Here is a 17,990-nt window from a genome sequence, read left to right on the forward strand (position 1 = left end):
ATGATGTGCTGCTCTGTAGGGCTTGAGAAACATTCTAAAATCCTTTCATTTGGAGCAACTGGACCTCAGAAGAAATTCTTCTCTGTATTTAAAACATTTCCGTTGGAGAAATTTCCAACCTTTTCTCTAAGTGTTACAGATTATGCAATATATAATATATATATAATATATTATATATATATTTTTGTCTTTTCTTGAGCCGCTCCCACAGCACATGGAGGTTCCCAGGCTAGGGGTCGAATCGGAGCTGTAGTCACCAGCCTACGCCACAGCCACAGCAACGCCGGATTGGAGCTGCATCTGCGACCTACACCACAGCTCATGGCAATGCCAGATCCTTAACCCACTGAGCAAGGCCAGGGATCGAACCTGAAATCTCATGGTTCCTAGTCAGATTTGTTAACCACTGTGCCATGATGGGAACTCCCCATATGCAATATATTTTTAACTGAATGTTTTTAAATATGTACATTAATAAAGAAGTGAAATACTGAAAAGCTAACATGGTGGGCTAGGAATTGTCAACAGCAGTTTTAACACAGGTCTGAAGCATAATAGGTGCTCAATAAATATGTTTCCTTTCCTAAAAAGCAGGTTGGCCAACCTACAGATTCCCCATGTTGGAACTGGGTTTGATGAATGGTAATTTAAATGATAAGACTTAGTTCTCAAAGCAGAGTCTGGTGGGGATAAACTATAATCATATATGCATCTTGTATTAAGTGGTTCTCAATAAGGATTCTTTCTCTTTCCTTCTATCCTCATATAGTTTCTGCCTAACAGAGGCAAAAATGGCAGGAGCCTTTGGTTTGGGGCTATCCCAAGCCCATTTAGCCATATTTCAGCTCCAAAGAACCTCCAATCCTACCATGTCACATGGTTTTGGCTACACTTAGCCTCTTTTGCTGTAACCTTGAACAGAGCACACAGTTCCTAAACCCTCTAAAATAGTCTTAGGAACTATCAAAACAAAATAAAAAAACAACAAAAGAGCCAACCACAAAGGGTCCCTTGCCTTTGTTTTCCAAGGGAAGAAGGATCATTTTGAACTATAACACTGGAAGTATATGATGTGAAATGGGCAATGACTACTCTTTACAGAAACTAAAACTGCTTTTTTGTCACTTAAATGCACAACTACAAAACCCTGATTTAGTAGCCTATGTCAAGCAAAGAAGGTCTATATTTTTGGATTAAGCACATTATATTCTCTCCCATCACACTAATTTATATAGATGGATGTCACTTTTAATACTATGTAGAGTGTAATTTCTATTTAATCATGTTCAATGCTTCATTTATTTAAATAAAGATGTCTTCTTAACATCATACATCGGTAAGATCTTAAACTGAACACAAAACATTGTTTCTGCAGTCTGAAATGAAGGGCAAGTTTGAAGCACTAAAGCAAACTGGCACAGTCCCCCCCACAGAATGCCTTGGGCTGGTTGGTCAGTGATGCAAACAGCCTTTGTGGCTTCTCCCCCACAGTGGTGTGTTTGGAAAGTCCTAGCAAATCTGGCTCTGTGCCAAGCAAATGAGGGGTACATTTTCCCCTGTGAATCAAATGAAACACCCCTTGGCAGACCCACCCACGGAAGGGCCCCAGGAACAGCTGGGTGGAATTAAATGGCATTTATCCCTGTATTGGTTATGGCCGCAAGCCAGGAATTCTACACCCAAGACACACACAACCTCCAGCACACATGAGCAGTGGTAGTGATTGTGGCTGGAGCTCCACTTTCACTGTGGACAGGATGTGAATGATTAATTTTTCTATTAAAAAATTCCTGAAGGATACGGAGGAATTCTGCTCTGGGCCTGGATTTCTTGATACCCACGTAATTCTCATGAGTCTACACAAGAAAGGGGAGAATTGCTCAGTTATGCCATAGATTTGGATGATTCACACAACTAATTTGGTCAGAAATGTCCACAAGGATCTGGTCTCAGATTCGCTAAGTAGTTATCTAGTGATTTCATGTGACATTTTGAACACTGGATTTACAATCAGAAAGACTCAGTATCAGAAACATATCATTTCCCTCAAATTATTTAACCTACAAGTTCATCTGGAAGATTAAATGTGCTAAAATAGCTGAGAATTTTTTTTGGGGAAAAAAAAAAAAAGACTTATGAGTTGGGGCCCAGCCTTATGAGATGAAAAACATGCTATTGAACTATAGTAACTTAAATGCTGTGATACTAGGTGAGAAGAGATATTCAGATGAATAGAACAGAATGGATAAGACCTATTTCCTATAGGAATTTAGTACATAATAAATACTATAATTCAAATCAATGAAGAAGGTACAGATTACACAGGATGTTGAATTGGGACATTTGGAAAAAAATTATGTTACAATGTTACCTGTTAGGATATACTGACTCTTCTACTCCTGTCATATCTGGATAGATTAAAGATGTAAACATTTAAAGATATATCAGAGACTAGAAGAAAATATAGGAAATACATGTGTGTGTGAGAAAGAGAGAGAGAGATGTGGAAATGGAGAAGCTTTTCTAAACACAACTATAAATCCTGGAGTCATAAAAGAGAAGCTGGCCCCATTTGACTCTATGAAATTTGAATAGACAGTTCATAGACAAAGAAATACAAATTCTTCTTGTTTGTTTGTTTTGCTTTTTAGGGCTGTACCCATGGCATATGGAGGTTCCCAGACTAGGGAATAAATACATGATCACAGGTATAAATTTTTTTTAAAGTGTTATATTGCTAATTTAAATGTAGGCATATGCATATTATAATTTTTTCTGAAGTGAAAACTGTGAACAGGGATTATCTTTAGGGAGAGGTTCCAGAAACAGCAGCGTGTGTGCATATGTGGGTGGCAGGGATGGGAGGAAGGTAGAGGTGAGGAGAAATTCACAGAAATCCACCACAGAAAGGCTGATTTGAACTAAACTATGATTTGTCTTGAATCCCAAGTTAGTGATTTGAAATTGAAACTGTAGACAGCAGTAAACAATGATAGGCTTTTAAGCAAATTTGATTTCAATTTTTGAACAAATGCATTAACAGTACAAAATCAAAAGAAAAACAAATGATAGGAGTTCCCATTGTGGCTCAGTGGTTAACGAATCTGACTAGGAACCATGGGGTTGCAGGTTCGGTCCCTGGCCTTGCACAGTGGGTTAAGGATCTGGTGTTGCCGTGAACTGTAGTGTAGGTCACAGATGCGGCTCAAATCCCACGTTGCTGTGGCTGTGGCGTAGGCCAGAGGCTACAGCTCTGATTAGACCCCTAGCCTGCGAACCTCCATATGCCGTGAGAACGGCCCTAGAAAAGACAAAAAAAAAAAAAAAAGGAAGAAGGAAAAACAAATGATAAATGGTAAAAGTTTTTCTCCTCATCCTAATCGTTCATCCTCTCAGTTTTCTATTGCCCCAATACAGGTAACCAAGGTTATCTTTCTAGTGTTTCCTTCAGAATTTCTTTATGTTTTTATAAGCAAAAAAAATCATGGGCATTTTTGATAAATTAATCAGATTTCTTTACTTTTTTATGCAAAAGTTGGAGTATTATAGATACTGATTAGCATTTTGATTTTTTTTTTAAATTTAGGTTTGAGAGAACTTTCCATAACACTACATGAAGACATATACTCACTCCTTTAAAGCTGCCTTGGAGGAATTCCTGTTGTGGCACAGTGGTTAACAAATCCAACTAGGAACCATGAGGTTGTGAGTTCGATACCTGGCCCTTGCTCAGTGGGTTAAGGATCCGGCGTTGCCGTGAGCTTGGTGTAGGTTGCGGACGCGGCTCGGATCCCGAGTTGCTGTGGCTGTGGCGTAGGCCGGCAGCTACAGCTCCAATTCAACCCCTAGCCTGGGAACCTCTGTATGCCATGGGTTCGGCCCTAAAAAGACAAAAATTAAAAAAAAAAATTTTAAAGCTGCCTAATATTCCATTGTATGGATCACCAGTTTATTAGTCCTCTGTAGTTGGCTGTTTGGATTGTCGCCAATACTTTTCTGCAAAAAACAGGCTTCTATACATCCAAAGGGATAATACTTAAAAATATCAATTTAAGTACAACAAGGGCATCAACCTCTTAGAGTAGATCCTGACCATGAAAAAACCAGTTGGGTTTATATATGTTCCAGTTAAATATTAGCTCTGAAAAATCTTTTTGCATGTGATCCAACAGATCTATAAAATGTGGAATCTGTATAACCCATAGATGTAGTCTTAGAAACAGAATTCCTAGATTGAAGGGTATGGGCATTTAGCAAATACTGCTGAATTGTCCTTCATAGGACTTACGCCAGTTTATACTGTCTCTGATTCTTTCTTTTCCTATAAGCTTGTCATCAGAGTGTTATCAAACTTTTGCCAATCAGATAGCTGAAAAATGATATCTCAGGATAGTCTGAATTTTCATTTTTGTTAATATGAATAAGAAATTAAAACAATTTTTCATGTTTAAGGGACGTTTATGGGCTTTCTTTTCCTGTGAATTGAATATTTATCTTCTCTGCTTATAACTATGTTATTCTCTATGTTGATGACTTTTTTTTCTTATTGATTTCTAGGAACATTTATGCAATAGAGAAATTAGCTTATTGTCTGAGATATGAGTTATAATCCTCCCTTCTCACCCCCTCAGTTAATTAATTATCTTTTGGCTTTACTTCTGGTGTTTTCATTCCATGCTGAATTTTTTTCCCTTTACAGTTTCTTGATTTTACATCAAATAAGAACGCCTTCTCCTGCTCCAAGATTACAATGGAATTCTCCAATGTGTTCATTTACGAGCAATAAAGTTTTCACATTTAATTCTATGATCTACTTGGAATTTCTCCTGCTGCCAGCTGGTAGGTATTAATCTAACTATATATAGTTTCACTGAAGATTTCTGCAGTTTGTCTTACATGACATCGTGGCCATTTCCTACACTAAAGAATGATCAGCCTGATACAAAGATTTGGGATGTATTTTCTACCCAATATGTGACTACTCATAATTGGCATTTGCAGCAGCCACTACTGGCTGCCTGGCAGACAGCTATTTCCTGTTTTCCCTGCTACAAAATCCTACCTTTGCTTGGATGTCTATTCCTCCACAATGTTACTTAGGGTAAATATTGATTAAGTCTTCCATTCCTTTTCTCAGGGATTGGTTTCAGTAGTGGCACATGTCCACTTTCAGGCCAATGAGACATAAGAAACTTGGCTGGAAGACTTCTAAGAAAATTTTCCTGTCTTAAAAAGAGACCAAAAGTCGGGGTCGGGTCGGGGGGAACCCTCTTCTTGCCTTTTTTTCTTTTTATGTTTTTAAGGCCAAACTTGCAGCATATGGAAGTTCCCAGGCTAAGGGTCGATTTGGAGCTGTAGCCGCCAGCCTACCCCACAGCCACAGCAATGCAGGATTTGAGCCGCATCTGCGACCTACACCACAACTCACAGCAATGCTGGATCCTTAACCCACTGAGTGAGTCCAGGGATTGAACCCGCATCCTCATGGATACTAGTCGGGTTTGTTATCACTGAGCCACAATGGGAATTCCTCTTCTTCTTCCCTTTTGCAAAGCATCTTCAGGTTTACATGGGACCCGGGAACTGAGGCAGCCACTTTCTCCTTGTGAGAGGAGCCAGCCAAAGATGAAACCGATGGCTGTTTGACAAGGCAGGATGATGAAAAGAACCCAGATCCTGGTTGTGTCATTGAGATGCTGAATTAACCACTTTGTAGTCACTTTTCCTTTGGGCATCTTGTTAGATGAAAATCAATTTTCTTCATTGTTAAGTAATGAACAATGAGTTGTCTATTAAATCCTGATACAGTGGTCCACAAGTGTTGCGTGTAATATGAAATATGGTCATACAAGTTCAAAGCACTCTTGACAAGAGTTCTTCATATTGCTTTCAGGTTGCTTTCTCAGCCTCACATGTTAACATATTTAATACATCTCTAGGTCAGCTCTGTGCAATGCTACTAAAGCAGAGTTCTGACCAGAATGTTCATGTGGCTGGAAAAATATAAAAAACTGGAAAAGTAGGTATACAAAAATTCACATTATTTTAAGTATTTGACTTATACCCCAAAGAGAAAATTTTATAATTTTACTTTATGGGATTTAATGAAGAAAATTATCAGTAATATATTCAAAATCTCTCTCTGAAAAACAAAACTTATAAAACATAAAATCATGTATACAGGGATGCACATTTTTCTTTTTTGCCTCAGGCTCCAATTTGGTTTGGCCTGGTATTGTTGGGTCCTGCTTTTATTTCAAATTGTGCTCTTTTGTTCATTATGGATTTTTTTGCATTAATCTTGATTTTAAAAAATACTGCATAAGAGTTGTCTTTATCTTGATTATTGAGTTTGTTTTTTTGGGTTTTTTTCTTTTTTTTGGGCCACACCCACAACATATGATGGCTCCTAGGCTAGGGGTCTGCCAGTCCACACCACAGCCACAACAACTCGGGATCCTAGTCGCGTCTTCGACCTACACCACAGCTCACGGCAACACCGGATCCTTAACTGAGTGAGGCCAGGGATTGAACCCGAAACCTCATGGTTCCTAGTCAGATTTGTTTCCACTGCACCACAATGGGAACTCCTATTGAGTTGTTTGTTTGTTTGTTTTTTATGGTGGTACCTTTATTTTTTGCACCTGAGATGATTATCTCGTCTCATTCTCGTCCCATGTCTGCTCGCTATAATGTCTCTGGGGCAGCACAACATGTGCAAAGTTTCTCGGTGATATGACCCCACTCTCTGCTGTCTGACTTTTGGGGTTTACAGTTCTCCAATTCTAAAAATGACTAGTTTTCCAGAGACTCTGTGCATTGCCCCTCCTTCTTTTCTCCTGGCCTTACTTAGCATCTTCATGTTAGGAAAAATGCCCCCTGTACCCTTCCCCTCTCCCAAAAAATCCCCATTGAATAAGCCCTAACATCAATCCTGTGTGTGAAATTTTGAATTATGATTTAGAAATGCAAAAACCAGTTGTTTATTTTGGATCAAGTCAGCAGATTGTCAGGCCCAAGGCAATATATGTAAGAAGCTCTTTGGAAGTTAAATTTATTTTATTATAATAGCAAGTGTTTTTATCTTTTCTAACCCATAGGCAAATGAAGTATTTTCTGCAGTCTGGCTGGGACAGGACAGTTTCAGATAAATTACCTCTTGCTACACTCTGGAGAGATCATTCATGCTGTTGCAGAGGAACTTGCGAGGAGAGGCTACGTGGAGAATTCTTAAAGGGGATAGAAAGGAAATTGAAAAGAGTTTTTCCTAATATAGGACTCACTGAGATAAAAGGTTTGCGTGAAGCGATTTTTACATTCAGGCCCTAGATAGTTTTTCAAGATGGGATTCAAATTGATTGGTAAGTACTACGGCAGAAATAAAAAAAACTGAAATCAGTGGGAAAATGTTAATTTCTCACTCAACAGCATTGGAGATGTCTGTTTAGCAGGAGGCTCAAAATGTGGCCACTCAACTGTCCAGCTTGTGTAGATACAAGACAACCCACAGCTCAGCTGAGACTGTGCATTCCTGTCTCTTCGACTTCTTGCTGCTGCCGTCAGACTATCAGCTCATTAGTATTTAAATCAGCTCATAAATATTTCCTAGAAATTCACAGTTGCTTAAGTTTCACCACTATTCATTTCCAGTTCTCCTGCTTTAGTCTTATTTCAAGTCTTTGTTTCTTAGGCTGGTAACATTGCAGACGGGTAGATTTCATTACATATTCATCTTCCTGATGTATGGTGATGACAAAGGAATGGCGGAAGTCCTCTTAGAGGATAAAAATGAGAAACAGAGCAAGGATGCAGAAGGAAATTTTACTCCATTTCCTTTGTACAAATAAGATTATCTAATGATGGACCATGGGAGTCTGTATAAAATAAGAACAGCCCCAAAACATATGCCAACACAATTTGACCTGAATGAATGTTTTTTTCACATACCCTTTAAAAGCTTTGACAACACAGATGAAACATTTCACTGGGGGCAGGCCCGGGATGCTCCCACTGGGGAGATGGTTGCATGGTTACAAAACCTCTTCTGTTCAACATAAGAGCTATATTTCTAATCATAAAATAATGACGACAGAGAAGGGCCAGTTCCACCATGATTTTCTGCATAGTTCTTAGCATTCTGCCAGAATTCAACACTAAGAACCGCATACAATTGAAACAGCCAGTTCTCTTCAATGAGTATGAATAAAATTTAACCGATGACAAATGGGAGGAAAATAAATATATCATATTTCATTGAATTTAAAGTGACACAGCTTCCAAGCACCATAACTGTACATAACCCTAAGAAAAAAAAGTGCCATCAATTAAATTAGGACATACTGTTGATTGTAAGTATATCCTGGTTTCAGATGTGTGGAAAAAAAAGTGAACCAGTGAAATATGTCAAGTTTAAAAAGAATTTTTTTTATTGTTCTACAAAAATAAAAATCATTTGGTAGCTATATTACTTGAAAGAGGGTTGATAATAGTGTTAATTAATCTCTTCTATCAGGAATATCTACTCTAAGGAGTGATGACTTTTCCAAAATCATATACCCGAGAGGTATGAGAAACACAGAGAGACAAAACTCTTGGGACAGGTTCTGAGAGTTTTCCTAGGATAGGGGATGCCAATGCGGTCTTGGCATTGACAGTCTCATGGCATTCAATTGTATGCTCCAAAAGTCTCCTCAACTCTAGAATAAATAGCTTTGCCAGGCCCATGCAGTTAAGGTAAAATTTGGGGCTAAAAAGCACCCGATTGCTTTAAAAATAATCTAGACAACTTAGCTTGTGATTCAAGACCCCATAAAATCTCTCTGAACCTATTTTTTTACTAGTTTTTCCCCTTCTATATTTCTATATGTAATTCATACTTCTACCAAATTGAATGATTGAATTTTCCTAAACACACAGTGTATTAGCTCAATGCCCTGTCTTTGCTTATACCACAGTTTCTCAAACTTGGCACTACTGACACCGTGGGCTGGATAATTCCTTTTTGTGGAGGGCTGTCCTGTGCATGCCAACAGTGCTTCTTCCCAGCCAAAACAACCAAAATGTCTTTAGGCCTTGCCAAATGTCTCTGGGGGATTGACGGACAAAATCACCACTGGTTGAGAACCTTTGCTCAATTCATGCTGGTCCAGGGAAAGAAAGAGTACAAACTTTTATCTCAAATGTTCATGAGCTGGTGGACATCTGGATTTTTCAGCCACTCGGCACTCATCTCTCTTTCTACGAGCACCTAATTTTCTTTAGGGGGAATAATTTTTTCCCATTGTATGTTGACTTGGTAGGTCTCCAAGTCTTGGAGATAGTGTCTTGCCATTGCTCTCCAAGTGGTGGGCACTTGGAACTGAGCTGGGCCAATCCAACATTTTCTCCTGGGATATGGACCATCTTGAGCAGAGTGATGGTAAAAATGGTTAAAACAAACAAACAAACAAAGGTTGAAGAAAACTGACTCCTAGGCAAGATGGTTGAGAAATAACTGTTCTCTTTGTATCCGTCCTAAGTCCTATTAGGATGGGAGTTCTTTTCTGATTTAGGTTTCTAGATTTCCATCCTCTCTATATTCCAAGATTCCTCTCATAAACAACATTTCTGGGTAAATATGCCAGAGTTGTAGCCTGTGGCTCATCTGCAAAGGGGCCCGGTTGAGACACTGCCATCAACTAGCTTCGCATTTTGAACCAGTCTCTGAACATCTCTGCACCTGTGTTTCTCCTCTGAAAACTGAAAGCAAAAGTTGTTTACCTTTTGAGTTTGCCAAAGAAACCCTCCCCATAATCTCTGCATCTCCAAATCTGGGTTCTGTGTTAAGTTCCAAAAATGAATGAGATACTGCCTCTGTCCTTATGGGCTCACTTTATTACTCTGATAAAATTAATGGCAGGACCCAGGCAACACACCAAAGCAGAAAAACCATTCTGAGTAGAAACAATACCAGTAGGTCAAACATTATGGGCTAAAATTGGCCTTTATCCTGGTCAGGCCTACTTATCAATCTTTTGTGCATCTGCTCCTTGCTAATGGCCTCCCTCCCTCCAGATGGGAAAGGAAGCTATTGTAAGGAGGTTCATGCACTCATTATTCTATACCCGCAGCCTGCCTAAGCTGCTGAAGTGTCCCAGAATCTGCAGTACTGCTAGGTTAGCAGCAGGAGCAAATAAAAGAATTCAGGGTCAGCATTTTTTGTTTCTCATCTGACAAACAAGGTCAGGTACTTCTTGGAGCACTCCAGGTCCATCAGCTGTGACATACAAAGGGACAAAGAGGGGAAGATTTTCCAGAAAGGCTGGCGGTTAGGGACAAGGTGGGTTTAAGTTTTCAGCTTTTGTTGTGGGAGAGGAAAGTTCCCCGCATCCCAGGCTCCACCTTTTCAGAGTCAGGAAAAAGAAGCTGGGGTGAGAGCCTCTTTTGTTCTCCTTTGGTCCCCACGCTCAAGGGCCAGGTGCAGAACTGGGTTCCCAGGGGAATCAGAATGTCATTTCCCATTAAGGTTTATGGTCATTAGTCCCGATTCTTACTGTTTATCACTACTGCCAACACTGAGTCTTGAAACAGATGAAAGAGAAGGTCGCACAAGCCAGTGAAAGAATGAGACACGCTGGATTTCAGAGCCGAGAGAGCTGGCGTAGGCCAGCAGGTGTAGCTCCAATTCGACCCCTACCCTGGGAACTTGCATATGCTGCATGGGCGGCCCTAAAAAGCAAACAAACAAAAAAATGAATGTTTAATGAAATGTTGAAAACTCTCCCTAGGCAGATGAAAAGTGAGACTTCATTCCAGACCCAGGTTTTCCCCATTTTTACCTGGATGCTCCAGGGTACCCTGGAAATCAGCATGTCTGAAGACGGGCTCATAACCTTCACCCACAAACTCCTTTTCACACTTCCCCTCTCTTAGTGAGTGGCAACATCATCCCCGAGGTGGCCCATCTAGACACCCAGGAGTCATCTTAAACCCTTAGACCCTCCCTCTCCCACACCTCCACCCTTCCTCACATTCTGTGGGTCAACAAGGCCTGCCTACCTCTGAAAACCATCACCTGCTCCTTATCACTTCTGTCCCTCCCTTATTTCACAAGTCCTCATTTCTCCCCTGGGTTCTGACAACAGATTTTTTTGGCCTGGCATTTACTTCGCCATCTGTTTTCCTTTACACCATCCTTCAGATGGCTGCCCAAGTAACCTTCCGAAAATGCAAACTGAATCATGGCTCTCACCTGTTTTCCAGGGAGTACTCCAGTCCCCTGCACTGAATAGGAATGGACTCCTGTAGATGTTCCCAAATCATCTTCTGCCTTTCCTTTTGTATCAATAGCACCCTGGTCATGTCAGAACATTTGAAGTTTTCTTATTGGTCCATGGCCTCTTACACCTTCATCTCTACATGCGTGCTCTCTGTTCAGTCTGTAAATATTTATTAAGCCCTTCTAAAAATGTGCCAGCCCCACTTCAAAGCTTTAGAGATACTGTAGTGAGCAAGACAGGCAGTGTCTATTGTCTGGGGATACAGAGTGAGGAGAGAAACGTAACCAGCCTCGAATAATAAAGAAAAACTCAGATCCTTTCTCTTACACCTCACTCTCCAATCCCCAAGTTATGACTATTTTTAGGACTTTGGTGTATATCCTATAACATTTTGATGCATTTTTAGATATACAAATGTACACACAGAAATATGCAATGTATTCACATAAATGCCACACAGAAAATATCCTGCAACTTTCTTATTTTATCCAACAATAAGTCTTGAAGTTATTTTCATGTCAGCATAAATAAATCTCTTTATTTCAGCTATACAGTATTCCAGCACGGAGGACACATTTCTTTCTCCAGTACCTTGACATCCTCTTGGGAAACCACTTCCCATACTCTTTCCTCACGTGGCTGATAAAAGCTCCCCTTTTTCCCTTCAGGACTAGGACTGTGATCCATATCGGGTCAATTAGCACCACCGGAATGGTGTGCCCCGTCTGGGCCAATGAACTCAGACTTTGGCTGGATGCTGAGCTAATGGTCTCCTCTTGCATTTGTGTCTACAACCTGTGGGTCTGGAACATTCCAGGAGCCACTTCCATCACTTCCAGCAGTCTTTTCCAGAGAGTACTCTGGGACTTGATTTCATCTCACAGTGTGAGCAGAGGTGTGGCAGGGGCTTAAGCAGTGGGGCTTGTCATCTCATATTCCTGCATTTCCTTATTTTAAGGACACTTTACAATTGCTGGCTCACAAAGAGTATTACATTTTGCTTGTCAGGTTGGTTTTAGATTTTTTTAAAATAAATCTTATTACTTCTCTTATATGGAAACTGGCACATTGCCTTGTAATTATCTATGTACTTATCTGCCTCTCGACTAGACTCCTTATAGATAAATAGTAACTAATTACCGGTCTGGCTGGCACTTGGTTGTTACTCATAAATGTTTGTTGAATCACTAACTAAATTAGAGGTTGACCTCGCATTCACCTTTCCTGGATGGTTCCAGAGAGTCCAGTGCTTTGCCATGCACAGAGTTGATGTAAGACCTTGTGATAGATTAAATTATCATAGAGCAAATATTTACTTTTCCCACTAGGATTCGACAAAAAACTGTATTATTTCCCCTCCCTTGACCTCTGTTTTAGTTACTTCTTTTTGTCACACTTAGTGGATGAAGTGTGAGCAGAGGTGTGGCAGGGGCTTAAGCAGTGGGGCTTGCCATCTCATATTCCTGCTTTTCTCCCTGAGAAGAGGCTGCCTCAGGTAGATGCTGGTTTGAGGATGAGAGACATGTGCAGGAGATCTGCACCCAGTCAGTATCTTGGAGCCTAGTCCAGCCTAGATAAATTGCACTCCAGCTTACCCACAGGTGTGTAGGGGAGTGAGAAGGAGATGCTTATTGCTGTCTGCCACTGAGATCTGAGTGGTTTGTCATGCAATATTGTTGAGGCAGTAGCTTACTGAACTACCCTACCCAAATGCTTCTCCTTTTTTTTTTTTTTTTTTACGGCCACACCCTAGGCTAGGGGTCTAATCAGAGCTTCAGCCTCAGGCCTACACCACAGTTACAGTAACACTGGATCCAAGCCATATCTGCAACCTATGTTGCGGCTTGTGGCAATGCCGGGTCCTTAACCTACTGAGCGAGGCCAGGGATCAAACCCGCATCCTGATGGACCCAATGTCAGGTTCTTAACCTGCTGAGCCACAGTGGCAACCTTCCCCAAGTGCTTCTTATGAATGAAATTCTTGAGCCCCACCGTAGACCTAATAACTGATCATCTCTAGGGTGTTTTTAGAAATCTGAATTTTACCAAAATTTTCAGGAGTCTTAAGCTTACTACTGGGCATCAGTATTTATCACCCTGCTATTTCCATCAATGTGGAAAGAGCAGTAGGTTAGCACCCACAGAGCTGCAACATTTACCTACAAAAAACTGAGAAATGTGGGTCTGTAGAGAAGCCAGGAAACAAAATTTTCTCACTGAATCATTTAATTAAAAGTGTGGGAATTTAGAAACTTAAAGGCTTCTTGAGGCGATTTATAAACATAGCACTTCTCAAAAAGCTATCCTTTCACACGGGTGCCCATTTAACACCCCCTATTTAAATCTGAATAAGTTAAAATTAATTGGCCTGCAGAACATTAATAACAACATAATATTAATTAAACTTGTACTTAGTAGGCCCTTTTCCATCAGGAAGACAATGGAAAAATAAAATATGCCAAAGAGCTTCCAGCTTAGTTAGGCATTTCTCCTCCATGTGCAGAGAAGGGCATTTGGGAGTTTTAAGAAAAATAAGTGATATGGCATATATCCCGACAAAACTTTCATTCAAAAAGATACATGCACCTTCTTCACTGCAGCACTATTCACAATAGCCAAGACATGGAAACAACACAAATGTCCATTGACAGATGAATGGATTGAGAAGATGAACTACATATACACAATGGAATATTATTCAGCCATAAAAAATGACAAATAATTTCATTTGCAGCAACATGGATGCAAATAGAGATTCTCATACTAAGTGAAATAAGCCAGAAAGAGAAAGACAAATACCATATAATATTGCTTACCTGTGGGATATAAAATATGGCACAGATGAGCCTATCTACGGAACAGAAATAGACTCACAGACATGGAGAACAGACTTGTGGTTGCCAAGGGGGAGGGAGTGGGATGGACTGGAGTTTTGGGGTTAGTAGATGCAAACTATTACATTTAGAATGGATAAGAAATGAGGTGCTATTGTATAGCACAGGGAACTATATCCAATCACTTGTGATAGAACATGATAGAAGACAATATGAGAAATAGAAGATACTATGAGAAAAAGAAAAAACAATTTCTGTACAGTAGAAATGACAGAAACACTGTAAATCAATTAAAGTAAAAAATTTTTTTAAAAAGTGACACAGTTCTTGGGTTCCTGCCTTCCATATGCTTCCATGGGATGACTTCTGTCATTTCTGTAGGCACCCAATCACGTCTCTCACCATTTGTTCTCTTTGGAACCCACCTTGATTCCTGTCTTATGAGAGTATCCCTTTTGGTCACAAGACAAAACACTCTCTTTCCTCAACCTTGAATTCACCTCAATGTTCCTGCCCCAAGTTTCCTCCTCAGTGTACAGTATCCTGCCCGGAAATTCCACTACTCAGCAACTAAACAGGTGACCAAACTTGTGAATTCAGGGCCTGCATTTAGTGTCCTAGTTCTACCTGGCCAGGAGCAATGATCATGAACAAGAAATTTCATAATGGACTTTCAAGGTCATGAGATCCATGGCTTGAGAAAGCATTTTCAGTAGTAGCTAGAATAGGAACTTTGAAATCTGCAGGGAGTCTCACTCTGTGATTATTGTGTGGCAGGAGCTAAGTATTGATTTGTGTTATTTGCTCACCTGAAGCTCCCTTGCTAACCTCGGGGAATGGGTGACTCAAGTAACCTTTGGTCACTGAAAACAGAGCACATGATACACTTTTTTTCTCCTGACAATATAATATCATGTACCTAGTAAATTGCCCTGTGCCTTTCCTGACAATACTAACCAGGGTTTTGCCCTGTGAGACTTAACTTCTGTAAGAGACAGCTAGGAACATATCATGATGTCATCCTTATTATCTTACATGAACAATTCCTAACAGCATCAAATGTTGTGAAATATAAGCATTTCTAGAAAAAGAATTGTGCACTGGATGTGTTTTTTTTCTACCTGGAGTGTCCTCAAAAATATTTCACAACCGTTACTAGGGGAACAGAAACAGTAAGTTTATGGGCTGAACATCTCTGTAATTTTAGGTCTTGGATGAACTGGTATCACTTGGCAGTTCTAGTCTCATTATGGAGAAGTCCCATGATCGAGCATTCAAGAACTGCTAACAGGAGTTCCTGTCATGGCTCAGCAGAAACAAATCTGACTAGTATCCATGAGGATGCCGGTTGGATCTCTATCTTCGATCAGTGGGTTAAGGATCTGACCTTGCAGTGAGCTGTGTTATAGGTTGCAGATGTTGCTCAGATCTGGCAATACTGTGGCTGTGGCATATGCTGGCAGCTGCAGTTCCGATTGGACCCCTAGCCTGGGAACCTCCACATGCCATGGGTTCAGCCCTAAGAAGACAACAAAAACAAAACAAAACAAAAACCACCAACAGTGATCCACATGGCATGGCTTAGGGAAGCTCACATTCCCAGCTGGATCAGCTCCTGGGTGATGGTCTAGAATTGGAATCATCACTGCCATTTGTCCTCAGAGGCAGATCCTACAGGTATCCTACCCAGATCCTATTTCTCTAGGCTAGGCTCCCAACCCACTCCATTTGCTGCTTCTCAAAGCAGCTCACAGCTGCCTCTTTCTTTGGCACCTGTCCTTAGCCATTGGGAGCACCCTTATCCCTAGAAGCCAGGGAGGTTATGAGCCCCCTCCATGGGGGGATGGCCTGTGACCCATGACTGACTGATAGGGAGTGCCATAAAGCTCACCCCCGTTGCCTCAGGCAGAGGAGACTGTGGGACAATTCAGGCTCTAGAATTCCCCATGAGATGAGGCTGAGGCTAGACGTCTCCTGAAACAACATCTTTTCCTAACAATTTCCCTTCCCCAATTCTGCTGCCCTCACTCCCTTACAGGTTTTACCCAGGATTACTTTCTCACTCTGTTCACAAAATGCTTACACAAGAATTTCAGTCTCAGGTGTCACTCCCAAGGAGTGTGTCCTATGACACCTTTCCAAATAGGGTGAGAAAAATATTCCCGAACAGTATATAACTATTGAGAACAAGGTGGCTGAGTTGCAAACACTAGTTAAAAACCCTCGGATGCACTTAAATAGCACGTGAAATATAAAAAGCTGCCAATTGGGCAGATGTTATAATAAACATCAATCTGGTTGCAATGTTCACAGACAGACGTCTTCATTTATGTTTGAATGGACATCGCTTAAAAGCCAGCAGCGCTGCAAATAGGAACTCATCTTTTATGTGAAAGTTATAGCTATTAGCCACTGGAAAATTCACCTCTGACAGCGGACTGGGGAAGAAGGCAAGCCACGTGTCATGCTCACACATTTAGATAAAGATGGAGCAACAAGAGAATTGTCAGGAATGAGTGACATCGACAGTATCATCATCACCATCATCATCAAATAACTGATACTGTTCATCCCAGGTAGGGTACCAGGCATTTTATCCAAAGGCCTGGTTATTTTCTATGAACACCATTTGAGTGTGATTCAGCAAAGGCATGTGTCTCTACAGCTGCAAAATAGTTCTATGACAGTGGAAAACTGCTACCAGGGCTGGAGTATCTTCCTCTGAATGAGAGCTCAGTCCTTGCCTTTTTGAAACATTTAAGGTAATCATCCCTTCCATATTGTAAAGGCCTTTCTCCTTTTCATCCCAAGCATTTTTAGTTGCTTTCTTTAATGCTTCAATTCATGTACCACCTGTTCACTAGAAGCTGTGCTTTTAGCTAAGCTACTAAAAGCAAGAAAGCATTAATCAAACATTAGCACTTTTTGGAAGTCAAGTGTAATCTAGAAATGGCAGACGGTGAAATCTTGACAATAATTACCTCTCATCTTTTGAGGGGGAAGCTCATTTGCCTGGGATATCTACACTCTTTGGCAGCTTCCCTTGTTCCCACAGCTGGAATTCTGAATTTTTAGATATGTGTTCCAGCTTCCTTTGAGAAACTGGGGACACGCAGAAATTTAGTAATTGGTTATACGTCCCAGAGCAAGGCATATGTGTGCACCCTGTCTTAACAATGTCAAGGTGTTGGTAATAAACTTGCACGGGCAGGGAGTTGGCAGGGCCTGTGTATCTGGGCACCAACTCATCACAGATGCTGCTTGGAAGCCTCTTTGTCTAAGGGACAAAATGTCCTTCCTACCAAACAAGAGTCCCTCTGTGTGTGCTTGAGAAACGGTCTCAAGAACAATGCACTAGTCTTTTCCCTCTTTCTTAGACATTCTCCCCAGGGAAATTGTACCACTGTCCATGTTGGTTTTACTATTACTCATCTTTAAAAAAATGTTTTTACGGTTGCACATGCCACATATGGAAGTTTCCAGGCCACAGACTGACCCCAAGCCAACCTGAACTACTGCAGTTGGATTCTTCACCCAATGTGCCACAGCAGGAATGCCTTACTTTTTTTAATTTTAATTTTAATTTTTAGGACTGCACCTGCAGCACATAGAAGGTCCCCGGGCCAGGGGTCACATCGGAGCTGGAGCTGCCAGCCTACACCACAGCCACAGCAATGTGGGATCCGAGCCGTGTCTTTGACCTATACCACAGCTCACAGCAATGAAGGATCCTTAACCCACTTGGTGAGTCTAGGGATCGAATCCACATCCTCATGGATACCAGTCAGGTTCTTAACCTGCTGAGCAACAACAGGAACTCCCAGGAACTCCTTACTATTACTCGTCTTAAAACTCATTCTCCTTCCTTCATCCCAAATTACCAACTTATTGATTTCAT

General features: G+C 40.8%; 1 protein-coding gene and 1 long non-coding RNA gene across 13 annotated transcripts in view; one reads left to right on the forward strand and one right to left on the reverse strand.

The window, feature by feature from the left end:
• LOC106509521 (uncharacterized) overlaps window positions 1-4,825 on the forward strand; it is a 59,222-nt gene extending 54,397 nt beyond the window's left edge. The window contains exon 3 of the long non-coding RNA XR_014838569.1: window positions 4,700-4,825. This is a non-coding gene — a long non-coding RNA (uncharacterized LOC106509521). The remainder of the gene's footprint in view (window positions 1-4,699) is intronic.
• Window positions 1-17,990, reverse strand: part of APC (APC regulator of WNT signaling pathway) — a 324,590-nt gene that overhangs the window by 199,510 nt on the left and 107,090 nt on the right. The gene's annotated exons all lie outside the window — the stretch shown is intronic.

The sequence above is a fragment of the Sus scrofa genome, chromosome 2 (assembly GCF_054392235.1).
Source record: "Sus scrofa isolate SSC_HxYL_T2T_F1_AM1 chromosome 2, Sscrofa_HxYL_maternal_Yorkshire_Landrace_v2.0, whole genome shotgun sequence".
NCBI lineage: Eukaryota > Metazoa > Chordata > Mammalia > Artiodactyla > Suidae > Sus > Sus scrofa.